The sequence below is a fragment of the Budorcas taxicolor genome, chromosome 11, assembly GCF_023091745.1.
Source record: "Budorcas taxicolor isolate Tak-1 chromosome 11, Takin1.1, whole genome shotgun sequence".
NCBI classification, from domain to species: domain Eukaryota; kingdom Metazoa; phylum Chordata; class Mammalia; order Artiodactyla; family Bovidae; genus Budorcas; species Budorcas taxicolor.
Genome location: NC_068920.1, coordinates 116,530,592 through 116,553,354, shown reverse-complemented (window position 1 = coordinate 116,553,354; position 22,763 = coordinate 116,530,592). Strand labels below are relative to the sequence as shown.

The 22,763-nt window shown below is 38.0% G+C and overlaps 1 pseudogene; it reads right to left on the bottom strand.

Annotated features, from left to right (window-relative positions):
• LOC128055704 (ribonuclease H2 subunit B-like) overlaps positions 1–21,211 on the bottom strand; it is a 113,754-nt pseudogene extending 92,543 nt beyond the window's left edge.
• Between the last annotated feature and the right edge of the window lie 1,552 nt (positions 21,212–22,763).

The following is a 22,763-nucleotide window of genomic DNA, read 5'->3' as shown; positions in this document are numbered from 1 at the left end:
ATTGCTGCTTTTGAACTGTGATGTTGGAGAAGACTCTTGAGAGTCCGTTGGACTGCAAGGAGATCCAACCAATCCATTCTGAAGGAGATCAGCCCTGGGATTTCTTTGAAAGGAATGATGCTAAAGCTGAAAATCCAATACTTTGGCCACCTCATGTGAAGAGTTGACTCATTGGAAAAGACTCTGATGCCGGGAGGGATTGGAGGCAGGAGGAGAAGGGGACGACAGAGGATGAGATGGCTGGATGGCATCATTCACTCGATAGACATGAGTCTGAGTGAACTCCGGAAGTTGGTGATGGACAGGGAGGCCTGTCGTGCTGTGATTCATGGGGTCGCAGAGAGTCGGACACGACTGAGCAACTGAACTGAATTGAAAGATCATGTAGGGAAACACCAGCTGCCATGCTTGGGCTAAGCATCTCATTAATAATCTTCTAACCTTGCCTATGAGACCATTGCTTTTATTTACTCCATTTCAAGATGAGAAAAGTTAAGTTCCTCGTTATATGACTAGAGAATAAATTTTTGTTCTAAATTAGCTGTCTATTTGAGGATCTCTTTCCCTCTCCGTTCCTGTTCCCCTCTCCTCCCCGATCTTCTCTTCTTCTCTTTCTTTCACTTTCTCAGTGATTTCAGATTTTCACTGAACTGTTTAATATTTCAGTGTCATTTGTATCTTTAAACCCTTAGACATGTTTGAATATAATCTTCACAAATTTATACCCAACCAATGGATCATTGTTATGCAAACAAATGATACAAAAGACATTACAGAAGTGAGAAAATGGGACACTCAGCTGACAGCCTTGCCCATTATGTTCTTTGCCTAATAGGGATTGGGAGTAGGGAATGCAATTTGAGGATGTCAACTCTTAATTTATTTTCAACATTATACTGGAGGTTCTAGACAGTGCAATCAAGAGAAAATAAATCACGACCTCTATATTGAACCTGTGGGGCTTTCCAGGTGACACTAGCAGTTAAAGAACCAGCTTGCCACGCAAGAGACTAAAAAGAGACATGGTTAGATCTCTGGTTTGGGAAGGTCTCCTGGAGAAGGGCATGGCAACCCATTCCATTATTCTTGCCTAGAGAATGCACATAGACAGAGGAGCCTGGTGGGCTACATTCTATTGAGTCACAAAGAAACACAACTGAAGCAACTTAACACACATGCACTCTTACCATTTCTTTTCACCATTTTACTGGAGATTCCAGATAGTGCAATCAGGGAAAATTAAATCACGACTTCCATATTGCATTGGATGAAGCGATATTGCCTATATTCTTAGCTGACATGGTTCCATATGTAGAAAATCCCAAGGAATCAAAAAGAAAGAAAGAGGGAGAGAAAGAAAAAAAAAAAAAGGAAAGACTGTACTAGATCCAATAAACTCATTTATCAAGGTTGCAGGATTCAATTGTGTTTCAAAATATTAGCAACACAATTTGAAAATAAAATTAAGAAAAAATCCATTTAAAATATTATGAAAATATAAAATACATAGCAATAAATTTAACAAAGAACAGAACTTAAACACTAAAAACTGCAAAGTATTACTGAGCAAAATTAAAGATCTAAATGAATGAAGAGAGGTTCTATGTTCATTGATTGAAAGAATCAATATAATTAAGATGACAATTCTCCCCATATTGATCTACAGTTTCAGTGTAATCACTGTCAAAATTTACAAATTAACCCTAATATTTGTGTGAAAGTACAAGCAACCTACGTTTTCAAAACAATTTTTAAAAGAAAAGACAAATTTGAGTATTTATGTCCCCTTAATCCAAAACTTACTGTGAAGCCGCTGTAAATAAGACAGTTTGTTATTGGTTCAAGGATAAGCTTATTAATCAACAGAGTGGTGGAGAGGGAAACAAGACAAGAATATAGAGAGAAGCATTCCTTTGTTTTCTATCTGCATTAGACTTCACATCTCTGTTTCAAGGTGAAATATAGTGTCTGTCTACCCCAGAACTATAAAATCTGCCCTTTCTCCAAGGGCTTACTCTTAATCTCCTCATGTATTCATTATCAACTCTGGATGAAATAAAGAAACCAAAAAATCTGTCTGCAACTTATTTAATGAGCTACAAAATGAACAACAGTCTTAACATGACATTCTAAACTTTAAATAGTTCATTCATTTCGGGATCAATATGATAACCTTTGCTTCATGAGTAGTTTTCATGTGAAACTATGCTGAAGGCAATCATGTATCATCAAAATTTATGCCTGTGTGTGTGAGTGTGTCTGTGTGATTTTACCTTCTCAATTTTGAGTCATCTACTGGCACCAGTAAATGTATTTCTTTTTTCTTTGAAATTAAATCACTCAGTCATTTCTTCCCCACTATGCTATTAATAAATAGCACCTCTGTTAGATGAAAGAACAGGAGCATTAGCTGATAGGTATTGGAAATTTTTTTAAAAAGAGAAGGAAATATGTTGTAATAGGAAAATGTAAGACCCTGAATTCTTTCCAGTTCAATTTTCCATTGTGCCATCATTAAACAGAATTTCCAGAACACTAGCAGTCTCACACGACTGGGTCAAAATAAGCCCTTGATGAGTAATAACACATTGAAATGGCAGGTACTATAGAGAAAGAACTTCTGATGAGGATAGATTTTTTTTTAAAAAGCCAAATATTTAAAGGACAGTTCACTTGAAAAGTTGTTTAAAAAAACCATACATTTAAGTAGTGATTATTTTTGTGAAGGGTAAAAAGAGAAATCTCACTGTTGTATTTCTTTTATTGCTATTGCTTTCTTTATAAGCCGTATGATTGTAAAAATACAGGTAATAGCAGAAAATCTGGCCTTCATTCTGGCTTCATAAGTTTCTTTTCTCAAGGGGAAAAAACAACAACAAAAAGAAACTAGATGTACTTTGAAAAGTTATGTTAAAAGTATAAGCATATAAATGTTAAATAGTATTTTAATAAATCATATGTCATTTTATTTGGCAAAATTTATCACATTCAAAAAGTGAATTTAAAGTTATAAAGAATAATTTTAAAATAGTTGCTTTCTGTTAAAGTTTTACTATTTGCTCTGAACTCACTAGGCTATTTAGCTCATTTACTGTTGACAGTATTTCTATGAAGTTGATATAATAGTACCACTTAAAGAAAAAATAATCTTCATTCATTCAAAAAAATTTATGACTTCCCAAGAAGGCATATGACCTCCTTAACACCACTCTGCAAGATAACAGTTTGAACTGACATTGAAATCCATTTTGACTTTACAGCACATATCCTTTCACACTAATTCTATCTTGCAAAGATATTGAAAATACATGCAACTGATATATTCTTATGCAAAGTGTCTATCTCAATTTTTATGTGAACATCACCATTACCTTTATCATTAAAGTAAATTTACAGAAACATGAACATGAAAAATTAATATTAAATATAATTTTAACACCTAGAATACATCATATATAGCCTTACAGCTCTTTTTCTGTGAATTTATGTGGGAAATTTATCATAGTGGCACCCTAGACCTGAGGCTATTGTATGTGTTTTAGATGTTGGGACTACTTTACTCAATTCTCATGACTCTAAGAAAAAGGCATTTTTATCATTTCAAATTTTTTCGAGTGAAAAAAGTGATACACTTTCAAGTTTTATCTTGTACATTTATTGCCCTCGACTGGGAGTTCACAGTTTCTCCAAGTGGTCATAGTTTCACCTTTTAGTTGGAAATGGTATTTGGCATTAGAGGTACCATTTATTCTAGACATTTTCAATGGACAACTTTGGTGAATAATTTTGTTTACAGATAAAATACATCTTGAGCTCATACTGATATTTTCAGTTCAAATATATCCCACATTACATTTGAGTAACAAACTCAACAAAACAGCAAAAGCAATAAATCAGGATACAGTTTTGTTTTCTTTTCACAGTTCTTCTTTTGTTTTTTTTTAATCCTTGGATCATCCTGAAATAACATATCTTCAAAATGCTTATTTTAAAAGTGATTTGGAATAGTTCTTCTTTGCTCCTTTCTCTAAAAAGAGACATACTTTGTTCCTTTTACTTTGATTTTTGACATTTAGGCATTTTTTTTTTTTTCCACAGAGTACTTTTGTTTTGCAATTACAATTACATAAACTACCTATCTTCTTTTTCTGTCTGTTCCACTCTCCTTTCTCCCCCTCTTCAGAGGTAAACATTTTAACAATTATATGTTATACTTCCACTTAAACAAGTATAATGAATTATATAAACAAAGATTTCCCTATTCTTAGAAAAATAATAGCATATCATAAGATTTTTCTTTACTTTTTTAATATAAAATCTTAGAGATCATTCCATCAAAATATATGGCTAAATACCTGATTCTTTTGACAGTTGAGTAACATTCATTTATTTCTTGTGTTATATCTTATTCAATCTGCCTTTTATTGATAGATGTTTGGGTTACTTCCAGTCTTTGACTTTAAAAATGGTACAACTATTTCATTTTTTAACCAGTGTCATCGGAATGGGCTCTTAGAAGTAAAATCACTAATCAAAGTGTAATTGCGTATGTAATTTTAGTGGGTATTGCCAAATTCCCCTTCTAGAGGTTGTACCAGTTTGCATTTCTGCCAGCAATTATGAGAGTGCCTATTTCCCCATAGCCTTGCCAATAGAGTATATTGTCAAATTTTTGAATTTTTGCCCATTTAATAGATGAAAAATGTTATTCTCCTGTAATTTTACGTTACATTTCTCTTATTATGTGCAAGGGTGATCATTTCATTGTGTGGTTAATAGCTATTTGCATTTCATTTTATGTGATTTTTCCTGTCCATATTTCTAACATCTCTTTTAAAAATTCATTTTTTTTATATTCTTTGTATATAAGGAATATAAAACCTCTAATATAATAGAAATTTAAATAAATTTCTCAGTTATTTCTGATTATATGATACATATAACATTTTTAAAATTACAGTTAACTATAACTATATAGATATAATAATAATGCCATGCCAAATTTTCTTTTTAATTTTTATAGTCTATTTATCTATGATTTTATTTTTTTGCCACCTAGATTTTTGCCACCTAGAGTTAGGATAAATTTCCTTACCGTAGTTTATAGAGGAATTCTTCCATGTTTCTTATAATAAATACTTATATATTAGTTACATTTAAATGTTTAATCAATTTGAAATTTATAGTAATATAGTATGTACTGACCAGATACAATTTTTATCATTTTATTATGTGCTTGTTTAGTGAGAAGTTTCTTTCCATTACTAACTTGAGATAGCATCTTTATAATTTAGTAAATCTTCATATGTAATTCGGAGAAGGCAATGGCAACCCACTCCAGTACTTTTGCCTCAAAAATCCCAGGACAGAGGAGCCTGGTAGGCTGCAGTCCATGGGTCGACAACAGTCGGACACGACTGAGCGACTTCACTTTCACTTTTCACTTTCATGCATTGGAGAAGGAAATGAAAACCCACTCCAGTATTCTTGCCTGGAGAATCCCAGGGACGGGGGAGCCTGGTGGGCTGCCGTCTCTGGGGTCGCGCAGAGTCGGACACGACTGAAGCGATGTAGCAGCAGCAGCAGCAGCAGCATATGTGATTAGATATCTTTCCAGATATTCTGCTCTCTGCCATTGTTTGTTCTGAGTATGTGACAATACTAATTCTTTAAACTTTAGAGTATAATTTATGTTAAAGCTAGACACCTTCTCCAATTCTTTTGCTTTCAGGGTTTCTTATCCATTCTTTGTTTAAATATGCAAATATACTGACCTTCATGCAAATGTATTTTACAAGTTTTTCTCAGAACTTTTTAATATGTTAAAAAATAAATTTCAGCGGTAGTACATTTTGCATATGTAATTCAATATATTAAGCAATTCATGAATTGGGAAACAACTCATCTAATAAGCAGCTAGATATTCAAAAAATTAGTACAAGATGGAAGGTTTTCATGGACAGAATTGTGGGACAAGGAATTATTAGCAAAAAGTATAGACTCTGTCAAAGGCCAGGTCATTTTCTTTTGGGGGAAGGGAATGGCATGGGTAGCATTATGCAAATTACCGCTGTTCAGTTCAGTTCAGTTCAGTTCAGTCCTCGGTCATGTCCTACTGTTTGCGACCCCATGAATCGCAGCACGCCAGGCCTCCCTGTCCATCACCAACTCCCAGAGTTCACTCAGACTCGTGTCCATCGAGTCAGTGATGCCATCCAGCCATCTCATCCTCTGTTGTCCCCTTCTCCTCCTGCCGGCAATCCCTCCCAGCATCAGAGTCATTTCCAATGAGTCAACTCTTCACTTGAGGTTGCCAAAGTACTGGAGTTTCAGCTTCAGCATCGTTCCCTCCAAAGAAATCCCAGGGCTGATCTCCTTCAGAATGGGCTGGTTGTATCTCCTTGCAGTCCAAGGGACTCTCAAGAGTCTTCTCCAACACCACAGTTCAAAAGCATAGATTCTTCAGTGCTCAGCTTTCTTCACAGTCCAACTCTCACATTTATACATGAACACTGGAAAAACCATAGCCTTGACTAGACAGACCTTTGTTGGTAAAGTAATGTCTCTGCTTTTCAATATGCTATCAAGGTTGGTCATAACTTTTCTTCCAAGGAGTAAGCATCTTCAAATTACCTCACTAGTGCTAATTAGGAAATTTCAGATAGTCTGTTTAAAGGTCACAGACTAAAAACTGTGACTAGAAGTTTCCTAGAAGTTGAAAGTACAGTTAAATCTTGGCTTTCTATTGGCTTCCCTGGTGGCTCAGCCAGTAAAGAATCTTCCTGCAATGCAAAAAAACCCAGGTTTGATTCCTGGATTAAGAAGATCCCCTGGAGAAGGAAATGACACCCCAACCTAATAATTCTTACCTGGAGAATTCCATGGACAGAGAATCCTGGCAGGTTATAGTCCATGGGGTCGCACACAGTTGGGCACGACTGAGGGACTAAGACACACACACACACACATACACACACACACACGCACACACAAATTCCTGTCTGTTGAGGGGGCAAATAACTCCTCCCTTGTGGCTTAGACAGTAAAGCGTCTGCCTGCAATGAGGCAGACTGGGGTTTGATTCCTGGGTCGGGAAGATCACCTGGAGAAGAAAATGGCAATCCACTCCAGCACTCTTACCTGGAAAATCCCATGGACAGAGGAGCCTGATAGGCTACAGTCCATGGGGTCGCAAAGAGTCGGACACGACTGAGCGACTTCACTTCACTTTCACTTTCACTTTCATGCCTATCATCTCTTTTCCTTTTTTCACAGTATGTTTTAAATTAGTTAAATACATAAAAGTTTTTAAAAATTGGTACAATAAAATATATACTTAGTTTTCATATGTGCAATCATGCTTGGAAAGTCCTGGAACATTTAAAGTACAAACAGAAAAATCATATCTTAATCTAATTTGTGCCATGCTTTTTTGTTTGTTTTCTTACACAAAAATATTAAAGGATAAAGAATGGCTCAAGCTTTTTTTCCCAAAAGATGTTTTTTTGGCTCAATACTGTTTGCTATATTAAAAATATTTTTGTGTTAATTTAAAACATCAAGATTATTTTCACTTAAATTTTCAAGATACTGGAAACTGAAGTTTGAGAGGAGTTCCTCAGGCAGAGATCTTTTTTTTTTTTTTTTCCAAAAAGGCCTTTATGCACAGAAAAGGCAGTGGTTGGTCTGAGAAGGAAGGCTTCAGTGCAGTGTGAAAACACACAGACTATGAATAAAACATTTATACCCTTGAGATAAAGGAAGTTGTTGAAATCCAACTGCCAGGCCTCCAATGTTCCATTAGGCAGTTTTAAATGTCTGGGAGCAGTACAAACAAGTTTCTCTAGTTTGTATTTCAGACAAGTGGGACTAGTGAAGTAGACACTTTGAGGCCTTATTAGTGTGTCTGCATGCCCTGACCCCCAGAATATTGATTCATGAATATTATCATTTTGTCAGTAGAGCAATACCATAATGATTGTATAGTGGTGAGGACTGGGAATTTTAGGATCTCCAATAAGACCGGGTTGTCATTTTGTTCAAATCAGAGTTTTCTCTTTATCAAATGAACAATAACTGAATTTCCCATCTTGTTTTTCCTTGGCTGAGATCAATTGTTGAGCTTCTTTAACCAGTTTCTCAAAATTATGATTTTGAGGAAAAAATCTTTTGGACCATAACAGAGGTGTCTTTCATTAGTCTTCTTAAGGATTGCATTTCTTGAAGAAATATCAGCAAGGAGATTTCCAGAGAGTCAAGTTTAGATTACCCTAGATTCTTAATAATAGCTAAAGCAGGAGGAACAATATTAGATCTAATAATTCCTGAACATGGAATCACTTTAAATTTTATTTCCTCTGTAAATTAGGAAGCCACACTGCTTCCACACAATTCCAAAATCATAAGCTACTCTGAAATCATATCTGCTATCAATATTAATATTGTCAGTTTGATCCTTGGCTATATTACAAATCCACGTGGAGCAAACAATTCAGCCTAATGGGCTAAAGTAGTCATAAGTAAAGATTTTGTAGGAAAAACATCCAAAGCAGTTACAGTATAATAATTAGAGAAATGTAAAACTATAATGAAATATCATTTCACACTAGTTAGAATGGTCATCATCAAAAAAATCTATAAACAAAATGCTAGAGAGGGTATACCGACTTCCCATACTGTTAGTGGGAATGAATGGGTACAGCCATTATGGAGAACAGTTTAAAGATTCCTTAAAAAACTAAAAATAGAGCTACCATATGATCCTGCAGTCCCACTGCTAGGCATATATACAGAGAAAAACATGGTTTGAAAGGACACTCCAATATTCATTGCAGCAATGTTCACAATAGCCAAGACATGTAAACAACCTAAATATTAATTGACACATGGGTGGATAAAGAAGCTATGGTACATAAAACACAATGGAATATTACTCAACTACTAAAAAGAATAAAATAATGTTGTTTGTAACAACATGGATGGACCTGGAGATTATATTAGTAAGTGGAGTAAGTCAAACAAAAACAGCTATCAAATGATATTGCTTATGGGCTTCCCTTATAGCTCAGTTGGTAAAGAATCTGCCTGAAGTGCAGGAGACCTGGGTTTGATCCCATGGTTGGGAAGATCCCCTGGAAAAGGAAATGGCAACCCACTCTAGTATCCTTGCCTGGAAAATCTCATGGATGGAGGAGCCTGGTGGGCTGCAGTCCATGGGGTCGCAAAGAGTCTGGCATTTCTGAGCAACCAACACTTACTTATTTATATGTGGAATATAAATGTAATTATTTTCAAAACAGAAACAGACTCACAAACTAGAGAACAAACTTATGGTTACCAAGAAGAGGGATAAATTTGGAGTTTGGGATTGACAGGTACATACTGATGTATTTAAAATAGTTAACTAACAAGAACCTACTGTAGAGCACAGAGACTCTGCTCAAAATTCTGTAACAACCTAAATTGGAAAAGAATTTGAAAAAAAATTATACATACGCATATGTATAACTGAATCACTTTGTTGAATACCTGAAACTAATATAACATTGTTGATCAGCTATACTCCAGTGAAACAAAAATTTTGAAAGAAATAAAATAGCAAGAGTATACAAGAACAAAACATTTTCCATTGTCACCTTTTTAAATAGGAATCATCAATGAAACCAAGTTCCCCTGAAGCTAAGTTCTTCTGCTGACTTTATGATTAACTTCTCTATCCAAAACTTTATTCCTTTTCTTTTCCCACATCTATTCCCCTCAAGATTGAGGGGAATCAAAGGAATGCGAGCATTAAAACCAAGCAGGACCCTGAAGGGCACTCACAGTTACAAAAACCTTTCCAAGTCCCCTGTGGGGAGAGAGCCAATTAAAAAGATGGTGTGTTTTAGCTCTCTCGTGCCATGTTTTGTAAATAATGACTATGTAACAGCTGAGACCATTTGTAGCACTGCGCATGCACGTCATGAGGTACCCACTTGGTCATGGGCTGCTTTGTCATGTAGGGATATGTGAGCTTCATCTAAAAAGCAATGCATATTACTGCTGCATCATGGCTATGTCCACTGAGTCAGCCACAAGAGGAGAGAATATGGCATATCTGCTTCTATGGCTCCTGTGCCAGCCAGAAGAGAATACTGCTATGGCTGCTGTGTCAACCGGGAGAAAATAAATGTGTCTGCAATTCCTATGGCTTCTCAAGTCTTCTCCTGGTCTCTTAGCTCACTCCTTGCCTGGGTTCAGTGAACAGTGTGAAGAACAGGACAACAGGCGTCATCAACAGGGTCAGCAATACCTCCCCCATTTTTTGTTTGTAGAAAAAGGCTTCCAAGGGGCAGATTCAAATATTTACTAATTAGGAAAATGAGGTAATGCAGAAACAAAAGAAAAGAAGTCAAGAAAAAATGGTGCAGGAATAAAGCAGAGTCCTAGTTCCTCCACAAAATATATACATATCAATCAGGTAGAGCTGTTTGAATTCTTCTACAGACCCTCATTCAGGTGGAGGATAGAAACTTTGGACAGTATAAGCATTTAGATTCCAGAAGGCTGATTGTTATTCTTGAAACATCACCATGTTACCTCACCATCAACCAATCAGAAGGAAATCATAAACCTTGCAGTTCTTCCCCCCAAATTTGTCTTTAAAAAGTGTTTCTCAAAGACTATTAGACAGTGCTGGTCTTTTGAGCATGAGCTGTCTATTATCCTTGCTTGGTGCCCTAAATAAAACTCTGTTACAAACTCCAATGTTGCAGTTTGTCTGGCTTCTCTGTGCATCAAGCATGTGAACTTGGGTTTGACAATATCAATGAACTATGAGAAATCAGTTACCAAGTGGCATTTCCTATAGATCATCATAAGGAATCAGGAAGTGATGAATCAACATGAAGCAGTTGTAATGATTTTACCATGGCTGGAGGGGAGATGAGCTGCAAATTTAAGATCATTCAGTTCAGTTCAGTTCAGTCACTCAGTCGTGTCCGACTCTTTGCGACCCTATGAATCGCAGCACACCAGGCCTCCCTGTCCATCACCAACTCCCGGAGTTCACTCAGATTCATGTCCATCGATTCAATGATGCCATCCAGTCATCTCATCCTCTGTCCTCCCCTTCTTCTCCTGCCCCCAATCCCTCCCAGCAAAATCCCTCCCTTCCAAAGAAATCCCAGGGTTGATCTCCTTCAGAATGGACTGGTTGGATCTCCTTGCATTCCAAGGGACTCTCAAGAGTCTTCTCCAACACCATAGTTCAAAAGCATCAATTCTTCAGCAATCAGCCTTCTTCACTACTGCTTATTTAACTTATAGATAAACCACATCATGCAAGAAACTGGACTGGATATTTCACAAGCTGGAATCAAGACTGCAGGGAGAAATATTAATAACTTCAGATATCCAGATGACACCACCCTACTGGCAGAAAGTGAACAGGAACTAAAGAGCCTCTTGATGAAGGTGAAAGAGGAGAGTGAAAAAACTGGCTTAAAACTCAACATTCAAAAAAATGAAGATCATGGCATCTGGCCCCATTACCTCATGGTAAATGGATGGGGAAACAAAGGAAATAGTGATAGATTTTATTTTCTTGAGCTCAAAATCACTGCAGATGGTCACTGCAGCCATGAAATTAAGATACTTGTTCCTTAGAAGAAAGTCTATGAAAAACATAGACAGCATATTAAGCAGAGACATCACTTTACTGACAAAGGTCCATATATTAAAAGCTACACTGATATAAGAGTTGAATCATAAAAAAGGCTGAGCACTGAAGAATCGATGCTTTCAAACTGTGGTGCATGAGAAAACACTTGTGAGTCCTTTGGATAGCAAGAAGATAAAACCAGTCAATCCTAAAGGAAACCAACCCTGAATATTCATTACAAGGGCTGATGCTGAAGCTCAAGCTCCAATACTTTGGATACAAGATAATGAAGACCAGACTCATTAGAAAAGACCCTGTTTCTGGGAAAGATTGAGGGCAAGAGAAGGCGACAGCAGAGGATGAGACGGTTAGATAGCATCACTGATTCAATGGCCATGAGTTTGAGCAAATTCTGGAAGATAGTGAAGGAAAGGGAAAGGCGGCGTGCTGCAGTCTATGGGTGACAAGGAGTCAGACATGACTGAGAGACTGAACAACAACATATATGTGTGTGTGTGTGAATGTGTGCACGATCATACGTTAGTTGTTCAGTTGTGTCTGACTTTTTGCCATCCGTGTGTGTGTGTGTGTTAATTGCTCAGTCATTTTGGACTCTCTGTGAACCCTGTAGCCTGCTAGACTCCTTCATCGATGGGATTTCCAGGCAAGAATACTGGAGCAGATTGCCATTTCCTTCTTCAGGGGATCTTCCTGACTTCCTGACCCAGGGACTGAACCCAGGTTTCTTGAATTATAGGCAAACTCTTGACAATCTGAGCCACCAGGAAAGGATATATATATATATATATATATACACCATATACACATGTAATCTACCACGCTAGTAAAGTAATCCTCAAAATTCTCCAAGCCAAGCTTCAGCAATACATGAACCGCGAACTTTCAGATATTCAAGCTGGTTTTAGAAAAGGCAGAGGAACCAGAGATCAAATTGCCAACATCCTCTGGATCATCGAAAAAGCAAGAGAGTTCCAAAAAAAACGTCTATTTCTGCTTTATTGACTAGGCAAAAGACTTTGACTATGTGAATCACAATAAACTGCAGAAAATTCTGAAGGAGATGGGAATGCCAGACCACCTGATCTGCCTCTTCAGAAACCTGTATGCAGGTTAGGAAGCAACAGTTAGAACTGGACATGGAACAACATACTGCTTCCAAATAGGAAAAGGAGTACATCAAGGCTGTATATTGTCACCCTGCTTATTTAACTTATATGCAGAGTACATCATGAGAAATGCTGGGTTGGATGAAGCACAAGCTGGACTCAAGATTGCCGGGAGAAATATGAATAACCTCAGATATGCAGATGACACCACCCTTGCAGCAGAAAGTGAAGAAGAACAAAAGAGCCTCTTGATGAAAGTGAAAGAGGAGAGTGAAAAAGTTGGCTTAAAGCTCAACATTTAGAAAACGAAGATCATGGCATCTGGTCCCATCACTTCATGGGAAATAGATGGGAAAACAGTGGAAACAGTGTCAGACGTTATTTTGGGGGGCTCCAAAATCACTGCAAATGGTGATTGCAGCCATGAAATTAAAAGACGCTTACTCCTTGGAAGAAAAGTTATGACTAACATAGATAGCATATTGAAAAGCAGAGACATTACTATGCCAACAAAGGTCCATCTAGTCAAGGCTATGGTTTTTCTAGTGGTCATGTATGGATGTGAGAGTTGGACTGTGAAGAAAGCTGAGCACTTAAGAATTGATGCTTTTGAACTGTGATGTTGGAGAAGACTCTTGAGAGTCCCTTGGACTGTAAGGAGATCCAACCAGTCCATCCTAAAGGAGATTAGTCCTGGATGTTCATTGGACGGACTGATGTTGAAGATGAAACTCCAATACTTTGGCCACCTCATGGGAAGAGTTGACTCATTTGAAAAGACCTTGATCCTGGGAAAGATTGAGGGCAGGAGAATGGGACGACAGAGGATGAGATGGCTGGATGGCACCACCGATTCGATGGATGTGAGTTTGAGTGAACTCCGGGAGATGGTGATAGACAGGGACACCTGGCATGCTGCAATTCATGGTGTTGCAAAGAGTCGGACATGACTAAGCAACTGAACTGAACTGAACTGAACTGAAGAGGATTTAGGATATGAAATTCCAGCTTAGCTAGCTGGAATTTGTTCCTAGTAATATTTCCTAAGGCCCACTTTACTTCACACTCCAGGATGTCTGATTCTAGGTGAGTGACCATACCATCACTGTTGCTGATGCTGCTGTTAAGTCACTTCAGTCATGTCCGACTCTGTGAGACCCCATAGATGGCAGCCCACCAGGCTTCCCTGTCCCTTGGATTCTCCAGGCAAGAACACTGGAGTGGGTTGCCATTTCCTTTTCCAACGCATGAAATTGAAAAGTGAAAGTGAAGTTGCTCAGTCCTGTCCAACTCTCAGCCACTACATGGACTGCAGCCTACCAGGCTTCTCCATCCATAGGATTTTCCAGGCAAGAGTACTGGAGTGGGGTGCCATTGCCTTCTCCTCCATCATGGTTATCCAGGTATTTAAGACCTTTTTTTGTATAGTTCTCCTATGTATTCTTGCCACCTCTTTTTAATATCTTATACTTATCTCAGGTCCTATGAATCAGATACTTTAGATGTCCAAGGGTAAAAAGGTTTATCAAACTCTCCTTTAAGACTTTGAAAACTAAGTACTCTTTTGCTTTTTCCCATAAAATTTGATTGGGGTGGTTATTGCTGAATAAAAATATAGATAACATCCATAAAAGAGAAATTTGGAATTCATTTCTGGCAATAATCAATTAGTTCTAGAAAACCTATTACAGCTTAGTTTTGGTTTTCAGGAAACTTAGGGCACCACAAAGTCTACCTGGATCTCAGTTTAGCCCTTGTTCTAATAGCAGATGCTCCAAATATCAAAACTGGACTTGGGAAATTGCAATTTTTTGTTGATAAATTTATGTCCTTTGAACACTAAAAGCTTTAGCAAGTGGATAATGTCTTCCTATATGAGGTCTGAGAAGGAGAGCAAAGAAGCAAATCATCCATATATTGCAACAAAGTAGACCCTCTAAGGAACTTTAAAGCATTCTGATCAGCCTTCATGATTTGTGAGAAATGAAGACTCTCAATAAAATCCTAAAGCATTGCTGTCTAGGTAAATTATTTCTCTTCCTATGTGAAGGCCAAAAAGTACTGGCTAGCTTTATCAACTGGAATACTAAAGAATACACTACATAAATCTATTATTGTAAATAATTTGCTTCCACTGGGAGTGGATGCTAGTAAATTATGAAAGTTAGGAACACAGAACATGAGGTGTCAAGGGATAGCAGCGCTGTTTATTGCTCAGAGGAGACATTGAAAATACTTCCCTCCTTGGCCCTTAGATTTTCTCACCACTAAAACTGAGAGTGCTACAGGGACCTAAGACAAGGGAGAATGAGAGCTTAAGCCTTGTAATCTTCTATTATCGGCTTTATGTCTTGAAGGATTTCTTTACTTAAGAGTATTGATTAATTCTGAGAAGTTTTAAGAGGTCTGTTTGAATATTGATGAGAGGTCTGCTGTGAATTTTGTAACATCAGCTGAAGATTTCTGTCTCCAAGAAAGGGGTACATTATACAATATGGACAAATTATCAAGTTTCTAGAATTAGTTCTAGTGGCATCAGAAATGGAAAAAATGATAGATGTCAAAGTGTTATTTTATTCAGCTGGTTGGTTACTTTCATGACTACTGTCAATTTCTTTCATTATTTTTCCCTTTTGGGAGGAAGAAAATTTTCCATGATATATATCTAAGAAGTTTGACATAGTAAATGGGCAGGGGTAGAGGAAGTAAGGAGAAAAGAATGTGTATCTCAAAAATCCTAAACAATAGAGAAAAAATTTCAGAGACAGAAACCTTTTGAGGTTCATTAGTGATTTCACAATTTGAATAGTACTCTGGGGCAGGAGTTGTTTTGAGTGGGGTTGAATAATGAGCATGTGGCTCTATTGTCAGTTAGAACTGGAAGATATTTGCCCTCAATCTGAAGAAATATTTATCTAGGACTATATAAAGGGAATGTTGGGAAGAACTTCTGTAGTTCTTCAGAGCAACATCATTAAGGACTGAGAGAATATTGGAAAGGCTGGATAGAGAGCCAAAGGAACCTGAGTGCTTAAATTTGTAGCAGTGACTTTTCCAATGTCCTAGCTCTTTGCAATAGTAATAAGCTAGGAAGAATTTTGTATTTCTTAAGGAGCCATCATTTGCTGGAGCAAAGATTAAGAATTTGTGTGGTCTTCCTTGGAAGTGATTGTTCTGAGTGTGAAAGAGTTTCTCTACCAGATGAAGTAAATATAGAACATAGTTTCCATTCCAGTCCACAAATCAAGAATGTATGTCTTACACTGTTGGTGGGAATGCAAACTAGCACAACCACTATGGAGAACAGTGTGGAGATTTCTTTAAAAAATGCAAATAGAACTGCCTTATACACAGCAGTCCCACTGCTGGGCATACACACTGAGGAAACCAGAATTGAAAGAGACACGTGTACCCCAATGTTCATTGCAGCACTGTTTATAATAGCCAGGACATGGAATCAACCTAGATGTCCATCAGCAGATGAATGAATAAGAACACTGTGGTACATATACACAATGGAGTATTACTCAGCCAGTAAAAAGAATACATTTGAATCAGTTCTAATGAGGTGGATGAAACTGGAGCCTATTATACCGAGTGAAGTAAGCCAGAAAGAAAAACACCAACAGAGTATACTAACACATATATAGGGAATTTAGAAAGATGGTAATGATAACCCTGTATGCGAGACAGCAAAAGAGACACAGATGTATAGAACAGTCTTTTGGACTTTGTGGGAGAGGAAGAGGGTGGGATGATTTGGGAGAATGGCATTGAAATATGTATAATATCATATAAGAAACAAATCGCCAGTCTAGGTTCGATGCAGGATACAGGATGCTTGGGGCTGGTGAACTGGGACGATGCAGAGGGATGGTACGGGGAGGGAGGTGGGGGGGGAGGTTCAGGATGGGGAACATGTGTACACCTGTGGTGGATTCATGTTGATGTATGGCAAAACCAATACAATATTGTAAAGTAATTAGCCTGCAATTAAAATAAGTAAATTTAAATTTAAAAAAAAAATGTGTGTCAGACCTTAATATCTTTCAGCAAACTAGGAGTCTGGAGTCTTGTTATGGTGCTAGACAATAATCGAAGTTATTACCAGTTTCCCAACCCAATGAGTATTCTGTATTTCTCTGTTTTCACATTTCCTGATCATTAGCTCTTGAACCAGTTTTCTGAGACTCAGGGGAGTCTTGAGAGGCAAAAGTGAAAGTTTTCTTGTTGTTGTTTTTTAATCAACAAATCATGTTAGACTCTTTGTGACCTCAAGGACTGTATAGCACCTCAGACTCCTTTGTTCACTATCTCCTGGAGTTTCCTCAAACTCATATCCATTGAGTCAGTGATGCTATCTAACCATCTTATCCTCCACCACCCTCTTCTCCTTTTGTCAGCAATCTTTCCCAACATCAGGATCTTTTCCAATGTATGGGCTCTTCACATTAAGTGACCAAAGTATTGGAGCTTCAGCTTCAGCAACAGTCCTTCCAAAGAACATTCAGGATTGATCTTTTAGGATTGAACTGTTTGGTCTCCTTTCCATTCAAGGGACTCTCAAGTGTCCCATCACACACAATTCAAATGTATCAATTCTTCACCACTCAGCCTTTCTTGTGGTCCAATTCTTACTTATATACACAACTACTGGAAAACAAATATACAGACCTTTGTCAACAGAGAGATGTCTCTGTTTTTCAATACACTGTCTAGGTTTGCCATATTCTTTTGTCTAAGGATCAAGCATTTTTTAGTTTTGTGGCTGTAGTCACTGTCCACAGTGATTTTGGAGTCCAAGAAAGTAAAATCTGTCATTGCTTTCAATATTTCCCCTACTATTTGCCATGATCTTAGTTTTTTGAATGCTGAGTTTCAAGTCAGCTTTTTCACTGCCCTTGTTCACCATCATCAAGAAGCACTTTAGTTCCTCTTCACTTACTGCCATTATGGTGGTATCATCTGCATGTCTATGGTTTATAATATTTTTCCCAGCAATCTTGATTGTACCTTGTGATTTATCTAACTCAGAATTTCACATGATATAATCTGCATATAAGTTAAATAAGCAGAGTGACTATATACAGCCTTGCCATATTCCAATACCAATTTTGAACCAATTAGCTTTTCTATGTTGGATTCTAAATGTTGCTTCTTGACCTCTGTGTAGTAACATGATATGGTATTCTTACCTCTTTAAGAATTTTTCCCACTTATTATGATCCACACAGTCAAACTCTTTAGCCTAGTCAATGATGTAGAAGTAGATGTTTTTTTCTGGAATTCCCTTGTTTTCTCCATGAACCAATGAATGTTGCTAATTTGATTTCTGGTTCCTCTGCTTTTTCTAAATCCAACTTATACATCTGAAAGTTCTTGACTCACATACAGCAGAAGCCTAGCTTGAAGGATTTTGAGCGTAAACTTGCAAAATGCAAAGTGCAAAATGAACACAACTAAATGGAAGTTTGAACATTCTTTGGAATTGCCCTTCTTTGGAATTGGAATGAAAACTGACCTTTTCCATTCCTGTGGCCAAGGCTAAGTTTTACAAATTTGCTGGCATGTTTGAAGTGCAGCACTTTAACTACATCATCTTTCAGGATATTAAATAGCTCAGATGGAATTTCATCATTTCCACTAGATTTGTTCACAGTAATATTTCCTAAGGGTCCCTTGACTTCACACTTCAGGGTGTCTGGCTATACGTGAATGACCACACTATCGTGGTTATCTGGGTCATTAAGAACTTTCCTATTTTGTACAGTTCTTCTGTGTATTCTTGCCACCTCTTCTTAATATCTTCTGCTTCTGTTGAGTCCTTGCCTTTTCTGCCCTTTATCATGCCCATCCTTGCATGAAATAGTCCCTTGATATCTCCAGTTTTCTTGAAGGGATCTCTAGTCTGTTCCATTCTGTTGTTTTCTCTATTTCTTTGTATTGCTCCTTTAAGAATGCTTATCTCTCCTTGCTGTTCTCTGGAACTCTGCATTCAGTTGAGTGTATCTTTCCTTTTTCCCTTGCCTTTCACTTCTCTTTTTCCCTCAGTTATTTGTAAAGCCTCCTCAGAAAACCACTTTGCCTTTATTCATTTCTTTTTCTTTGGGATGGTTTTGATTGCTGCCTCCTTTATAATTTTACAAACCTCCTTACACAGGTCTTCAGGAACTCTGTCTAGCAGATCTATTCCTTTGAATCTCTTCATCACCTTCACTGTACAATCAAAAAAGATTTGATTTAGGTCATATCTGAATGGCTATTGGTTTTCCCTACTTTATTCAATGTATGCCTGAATTTTACAATAAGGAGCTGGTGATCTGAGCCACAGTCATCTCCAGCTCTTATTTTTCACTGACTATATAGAGCTTCTCCATCTTTGGCTGGAAAGAATATAATCAATCTGTTTTCGGTATTGACCATCTGGTGATGTCTATGTGTAGAGACATTTCTTGTGTTATCGGGAAGACATGTTTAGAATGATCACTGTGTTCTCTTGGCAAAACTCTGTTAGTCTTTGTCCTGCTTCATTTTATACTCCAAGTCCAAACTTGCCCGTTATTCCGGGTGTCTCTTGACTTCCCACTTTTGTATTCAAAACCCCTATGATAAAGAAGACACCTTTTTGTGATGTCAGTTCTAGAAGATCTTGTAGGTCTTCATAGAAGTGATCAACTTCAGCTTTTTCAGAATCAATGGTTGAGGCATAGACTTGGATTATTGATGTTGAATGGTTTGCTTTGGAAATGAACTGAGATTATTCTGTCATATTTGAAATTGCACCAAAGTACTATGTTTCAGAATGTTTTGTTAACTGTGAGGGGTACTCTATTTCTTCTAAAGGCTTCTTTCCCACAGTAATGGACATAATGGTCATCTGAATTAAATTCTTCCATTCCTGTCCATTTTAGCTCAATGATTTTTAAGATGTCAATATTCACTCATTTCATTTTCTGACTGACCGTGTCCAATTTATATTGATTCATGGACCTAACATTTCAGGTTCTTATGCAACAGTGTTCTTTACAGCATCAGACTTTCCTTTCACCACCAGACACTTCCATAACTGAGCATTGTTTCCACTTGGGCCCAGATGCTTCAGTCATTCAGGTTGTTGTTGTTGTTCAGACAATGAGTTATGTCCAACTCTTTGAGACCCCATGGACTGCAGCATGCCAGGCTTCCCTGTCCTTCACCATCTCCCAGAGCTTGCTCAAACTCATACACATTGAATCAGTGATGCCATCCAACCATCTCATCCTCTCTTCCCTTCTCCTCCTGCCTTCTATCTTTCCCAGCATCAGGGTCTTTTCCAATGAGTCAGTTTTTCACATCAGGTGGCCAAAGTATTGGAACTTCAGTTTCAACATCAGTCTGAGTTTTACCTCAAGAGACATGGACACAGGGTTTCAATTCCTCCCTCACTTCTTTGATAGTCCTCAGTCTGGAGGAGAACAGGTTTTGGACATGGAAGGGAATAATGTTTTGGATAGAGGTGTTAATCATGAACTCAGCAGAGAAACCTAGTTTTAGTGGCACTCAGTTTAGCGCAGGAGGAGAAGGGGATGACAGAGAATGAGATGACTGGATAGCATTGTTATAGCCAAATGCTCTGGGAAACAAACTCACTCAGAAGGACAGTGTGGACAGTGGAGTGCAGTTTATTACACTGGTGGGTCTGAGGCACAGTTTCCTGTTTAACCAGGGACCCAAATGACTTTTGTGAAAACCTTATAAACCTTAAGTGTACTGCTCAAGCCCACATCCCCAAATTCCTTAAACCTAGCCTGGAAAGAGTAAACGAGAGATACAATCAGGTTACAGCCATGATTCATAATCAGAAGGGTCGGCTGGTTGTACATTGTAGCCTACACCAATGGGTGCCACAAAGATTAAAGAGGTGATTGACTACATAGGGGATTATTACATTCTTTTTGGAGATAGGAAATCTTGGTATGGAATCTGGTGTTTATCAGTCTGGGAGGCCAGTTCTGCCATAGGTATGTTATCCCCAGGGCTACCAGGCACATAGCCCAAAGCTCACTGAAAGTTCAAGATGGAATTTCCTTCTTTTTCAAGATGGAGTCAGCTCAGACTGTTCCTTTCCTCCCTCAGCATCACCAATTCAATGAACATGAATTTGAGTAAACTCCATGAAATAGTGAAGGACAGGGAAACCTGGCATGCTGCAGTCCATGGTGTCATAAATAGTCAGACACAACAGGGTAACTGAACAACAACAGAAGTAGCAGGCATGTCCTTTACCGACGAGCATACAGACCAGTTGATTTAAGTCAAAGAATCTAGGTTGATCAATTTGAGTGACCATACTAAATTTATCAGCAAATCTGTGAAGATCTTCAGTTACTTTGGGAAATCTTTGACAAATATTTAAGGGTTTAACTTCTTGGTCCTCAGAAGGCTTAATTTTGAGGAGGGCCATTTCTGACAAGTTCAGAGGAAAAAGGGTGACAACAATTTCAGAGAAAAGTTAAATTCAGTGAAGTAATTAGTATGAGGGGATTGAGGGTATAAAAGTGGAGAAGGCAATGGCACCCCACTCCAGTACTCTTGCCCAGGACGGAGGAGCCTGGTAGGCTGCGGTCGATGGGGTCGCTAAGAGTGGGACACGACTGAGCAACTTCCGTTTCACTTTTCACTTTCCACTCTCATGCATTGGAAAAGGAAATAGCAACCCACTCCAGTGTTCTTGCCTGGAGAATCCCAGGGACAGGGGAGCCTGGTTGGCTGCCGTCTATGTGGTCGCACAGAGTTGGACACGACTGAAGCGACTTAGCAGCAGCAGCAGCAGAGGGTATAAAAGAAGCATAAGACATATAGAAGGAAAGGAGAATGATGGCACCAGGAGAGGGACTTGGCCATAAGGATCCAAGGGAGAGAGAAATAATGACACAGGCGGCAGATCCTGAGGCAAGAAGTGAAGAGAGAAGAGCCTGAGGCTTTGGAAATCACTTTTTCTTTTTAAAATTATTTATCTGACTCAGTTAATCTTAAAATCTTATTTTGCAGAGAGGCAATTTTAGACTCCTGATAAAGTGGGAAGCATGAAAATACTAACTAAAAATAGGCATTTCACTCATTCTAGAAATGTCTGAGCTGTTTTTAGTCCAATTCAGTTTTAAAAAACAAGTTTTGGCATCTCACTTTTATTTTTTTTTTATAATGGCTTTAGATATTATGTGTTGCTTTTGGTCAGATTGGTCAAATTAGTTATAAGGGCATATGATGATTTTAAACATGAAATCAGTTACAGTCCCTGTTTGGGAGGGGTAATCTCAAAATATTTAGATAACTGGAATCCCATTTCTCAGAAGGTTTTCTTCAGAGGTAAAATAGCAGTTTTCAAACAGTTGTCTTTTCAATTGTAGAGTGAAAAATTTACATTAGTTTTCATTAAATCTTGGTTTTCTGAGGATACCTTCTGGTCTTTTAGACTTGGCTATGCACTTGCAATCATCTATGATCTATTGCAGCAATGTCTTCGGTTTCTTCTTGTCTACGTCACTCATAGCTTGTCATTATAAGGTAAAGCATTACATGAGGCCAAGAGTTGCTAATGCTCAAGGATCCATTGCCCAAAATTTGGAGTCTCTGTGATAAGGACAGAGCAGGATAATCAAATAGCTAGTTTAAAATTCCCACTTGGGATCAAAGAGAGGGAATTTTCAGAGACCCCTGTAGTTAATAATCACTCAAGAAAGTAGGCTTCAGTTCACTCAATTCAGTCGCTCAGTCATGTCCGACTCTTTGTGACGCCACGTACTGCAGCACACCAGGCCTCCCTGTCCATCAGTAACTCCCAGAGTTTACTCAAACTCAAGCCCATTGAGTCGGTGATGCCATCCAGCCATCTCATCTTCTGTTGTCCCCTTCTACTCCTGCCTTCAATCATTCCCAGCACCAGGGTCTTTCTCAATGAGTCAGTTCTTCATATCAGGTGGCCAAAGTATTGGAGTTTCAGCTTCATCATCAGT